Here is a 4,758-nt window from a genome sequence, read left to right as displayed (position 1 = left end):
TACATTTGTGTGTAGAGGCATGTAACACAATATTCTACTTGCAAAACCAGAGCCCTCATCGGATTCTTCGTATGACTACACTAGGTGAGGTTTTCTTGGGGAGAAAGTCAGATGTGTCTCACTTCAAGATTTCTAGAGCCTCTGTCTACTGTCATGTCTCCAAATATTCTAGGAATAAGCTTGAGCCAATAGTAGATTTGGGATTTTTTTTGGGCTACACAAAAAGTCCACACAATTACCGTGTGTCCTTAGCTTCCCTCAGAATGACAGTTGTGCAAAGGGATGTAAATTTTGATTAGGAGAAAGCGATGTGATGCTCTCTTGAGAGGGAGCTTTAGATCCCACTAGAAGAGGAGATTTTAACTCCAAATAAGGAGCCTCAAGAAGTTGTGGAGCAACGATAAATAGAGGAGTAGAGAGTGGATACATCCAATCAAGAAGAACCATCCGTAGAAGGTAGAAAACAAACCAGGGAAGTTGATAGATTAGTGCAGGATGCAATGGAGAATGTGGCCACTCCTTTAAATTTACGTAGGACAAGGAGGTCACTTGAGAGGTACACTGACTACATGGATCTATTGACTAAGCTAATAGAGATTGATCCATCATCTTTTAAGGAAGAATTTTAGAATTTAGTTTGGGTTAATGAAATGGTTAAAGAATATGAATCCATAATGAAGAATAGTGTTTGGGAAGTGGTATTGAGACCAAAGGATAATCAGTTGTGAGTTGAAGATGGATCTTCAAGGTTAAGCATGTAGTAGACAAGAGCATATAGAAGTATAAGGCAAGATTTGTGGCCAAACAATTCTCTCAAGTTGAGAAAATTTACTGTGAGGAAACCTTAGCGCTTGTCGCAAGGTATTCAACCATTAGATCAATTATGCACTAGCTACGCAGATGGGGTGGAAGATCCACCAGATGGATGTAGAAAAAACATTTCTCAATGGTTTTTATTTAGGAGCAGGTGTACATAGAGCAACCAGAAGGTTTTGAGACATTTGATCAAGAATATTATGTGTGTTGATGCAAGTGAGCATTGTATGGTCTCAAATAGGAACCCCATGCTTGGTACACCAATATTGATAGTTATCTCATTGGTTTGGGCTTCACCAAAATTGAAGAGGATGCGAACCTCTATCATATTTTGGTAGAAGGTAAATTTCTTATCATTTTTTTATATGTTGATGATTTCATATTAACAAGTGATAAACAATTGATCATCTCTTGCAAGGAGGACCTTGCAAGGGAATTTGAAATGAAGGACACATGTCTCATGCACTACATCCTTGAGCTAGAAGTATGGAAAGATGATGGGGAATTGTTTGTGTCTCACATAAAGTATGCTAATGAGATACTACAAAGATTCCACATGGAGAGTTGTAAGCCCATGGAGACACCTCTAGTGACCAACTAGAGGAAAGAGATTGCCACTTAAGGTGAAGAGGTGGATGCTACAATTTATTGGCAGTGAGTGGGTTCACTGATGTATCTTGTGAACACACAACCAGATATGTGTTAAGCAGCCAACCATTTGAGCCAATATATGGTTAGGCCAACCAAATTATATTAGAGGGAATCTAAGGATGTTTTACGATACCTCAAAGGCTCTACCTAGTATGGATTATGGTATAGACATGCAGGGAGTGAAGTTGTGTGGCTTCACAAATGCAAACTGGGTAGGGAGTTCATCTGACTGAAAGAGTACATAAAGTGGAATTTTCTACGTTGAGTCTACAACGATTTCCTAGCACAACATGAAGAAAAGATCTATGGCGCTCAACTCGATAGAAGAAGAATACATGGTTGCAAATCAAGCAACATGTGAGGTGATTTAGATGAGAAAGATACTTATGGGACTGTTTGGTTAGATGATGGATCTAACTGCGATCTATTGTGATAATAAGAGTTGCATAAAACTCTCTGAGAATCCAAAATTCATGATCGATCCAAGCATATAGATATCTGATATTACAATTTATGGGACTGTGTGCAGAGGTAGATAATGTTACTACAATACATTCTGATAGAGGAACAAGATATTGATATCTTGAGAAAGGCTTTGTCAAGAGGGATGTTTGAGTTCCATAACTGTAGGATAGTGGTGGTTGATAATCCCTTTCTTGCTAAAAGGGAGTGTTGAGAAGTGAAGCAAGAAAGTCTCAATTTGACTTTACCTTGGTCAAATTGAGAAAATTCAAATTTCCACATCAATAGACAACTTGGATGTAGTTAACTTGTGTGGCATGGCTCTTGTCACTTAGTTAGCTCAGTAAATTCAAGTTAGAGGGCTTGGAGTTCAATTAAGCATGTGTGATTGCTAAATTTTAGTGATCTAGTTCAGTTATATCCACTTGAATTCAGTTAAACTAGTTCGAACAATTGGAGGAACTGGTAGAAGGTTAGTTGTGTAGTGGGACAACAGTCTAACTCAGTGATCATCTAGTTAACTGATCAATAAACCTAAAATAACTAGTGCATGTAGGGAATTCAATTTCCTAACTATGGTGGAGATTCCAAGGCAATGTAACAAGCATTTGTAAACTAGTTTGAGTGTAGAGGTGTTGCATGCAGTCAAATGATCAAACCTTGAGAATTGTGCAATCAATTGGAGAAAAACTTCTAAAAAATAGGGGCTAGTTCTCTAGGAATTACACAAGGAAATAGAGGCTGAAGCAAAGGCAAAAATTGACTAATTTTGGGTTAGAGATTCTCATTAAGCAGAGAGAGAAGTTGTTCACTTGCACGTTGTGCTCAGTGCGGGCAAGTAATTGTAATACATATTTATTCATCTTAATAATGCAAAGAGGATTGAGGGGTTTTTCCCATTTGGGTTCCCCTAGAAAAAATATTGTGCATGTGTGTTATTTTTCATTACATGTGTGAGATTGTTGTTCTAAACTATGAATTGAATTTCGTAGATCAATAGAGAAGAATTATGTCTCTTGATTTAGATTAAAATTTCTTGAGGAGGTTCAATTCCATCACAAATTTCTAAAAAAACATGAGTGAACAATACTTGTTTCAAGGTTAGGGGTGGCTTCATCATTATATTATTATCATTGCATGAATGTGTGTTGTTGCATAGCCAAATTCAAGGATCCAGACTTTAGCTGATCGTACTAAAGGATGTGGAGTATTTATCTCGTTAGACCATTCATAAATTGCATAAGTGCGGGTAAGTTGAGCACAACGAAATCATAAGTTTTTTGGTGAAGTTGATAGAGAAAGCATATCAATGGCTAAGAGTCGTATTCACAAGAAAGATCAAGGATTCTTATATCCGTCGAGTGTATAACATGTGAATAGATTATCGTGTAAACCGTTGCATGATGAGATCCAATGACAAGAATCATTTTGATCCAACAACCTAGGAGTAATATTGGATGCGAACATGTGTGAGGACTAATGCACATCCCATAGCACGATGAAATCATATAGAAGAAAAATATTTAGATCAGCAACTCAGGTTTAATATCGGATTTCAACCTACGGAGAGGCTAATCATTAGTCCAACCTATGACAAAAACTAATGGTTAAGCTTGTTTTACATCAACCTGCACCTGCACAGAAGTTGAGTGGTACAAAAATCAATATCATCCAAAGTTTAGTTTAACGGTCCATAATTGATATTGGATGTGAATAAGTGTGAAATTTATCATGTAAATTTGCACACGATGTGATTCTACGGTTGTAAATGTTTTTATCTAATGGTTTTAATAAAAGTCAGCAATTCTACATGCTCAAGGTTCAACATGTAAAATTCAGCTTATACATAATTCAAAGGTTGATAGAGAAACTATCATGGCATTATGCAATAGTGACTTGGAAATTTCAAGTGATGAAACATGTTCATGTCATCGCAATGACGTGGCTTCACAGGTGATAGTTAGTTATGGACAATGTTATGATGACAAATAATCACACTAGGTGGAAGTCAAAGGGGTTAGGCTCACAAGTTAAGCCTTAAATTGCGGAAAGACAATTAAGGAATAGTTTTAGGCATCTGGTATTCGAAGTTGTAAAATAAAATATTATTAAAAAATATAAAAAAAATTGGGTCTAGCAGTTAAGAAATTGATATTGAATATATAAGAAAGAATTGTCAACGTGATTAGTGTGGGGTTGAAGATTAAGAAGGTAGATTCTACATTTAAGAGAGACACTCTTTAGTTTGTTGAAAATAAAGGAGAGAAGGTTACAAATAGATTGATGAAGATGTTCATAAGAAAATTAGAAATAGAAAACAAAAGGAGAGAAAGTCACAACTAGATTGATGAAGAAGTTCATAAGAAAATTAGAAATAGAAAATAAAAGTACAAAGGTAAGATTTTGTTGCATGATCGAGTTATGAAGGACAAATGAGATCGAGATTTGTGGATCTAAAGTGTGAGATTCAAGGTGTAGAAATAAAGTGTGAAATTCAAGTTGTAGAAATGAAACTTAAGGAAAAATTGACCAACAAATAAGATTCTTGACCAACAAATAAGATTCTCCAGGAGATTTAATTGAATCAATAAGTCGAGGAAAGCATTGTTAGTTGCGTAGGAATATATCATGGATTTGAAAACTTTGAGAGTCAAGTTGGAAAAAGGATCAAAGATCTAGGTTTTTGAAGTGTTTTAATTAAATTATATAAATAGAAGAAATATGTAAATATAAAGCCTGAAGAGACAGATATGTCATTTGGAAAATTGTATTAAAAATATTTCAATTATATACTATAGATATGAGCTTGAAACTTAATTAAAAATGGAC

Source organism: Pinus tabuliformis, chromosome X, assembly GCF_031772625.1.
Source record: "Pinus tabuliformis cultivar Carrire ecotype Pingquan chromosome X, CPIR1, whole genome shotgun sequence".
NCBI classification, from domain to species: domain Eukaryota; kingdom Viridiplantae; phylum Streptophyta; class Pinopsida; order Pinales; family Pinaceae; genus Pinus; species Pinus tabuliformis.
The sequence above is the reverse complement of the archived record's forward strand: the minus strand, read 5'-3'. Positions refer to the sequence as shown.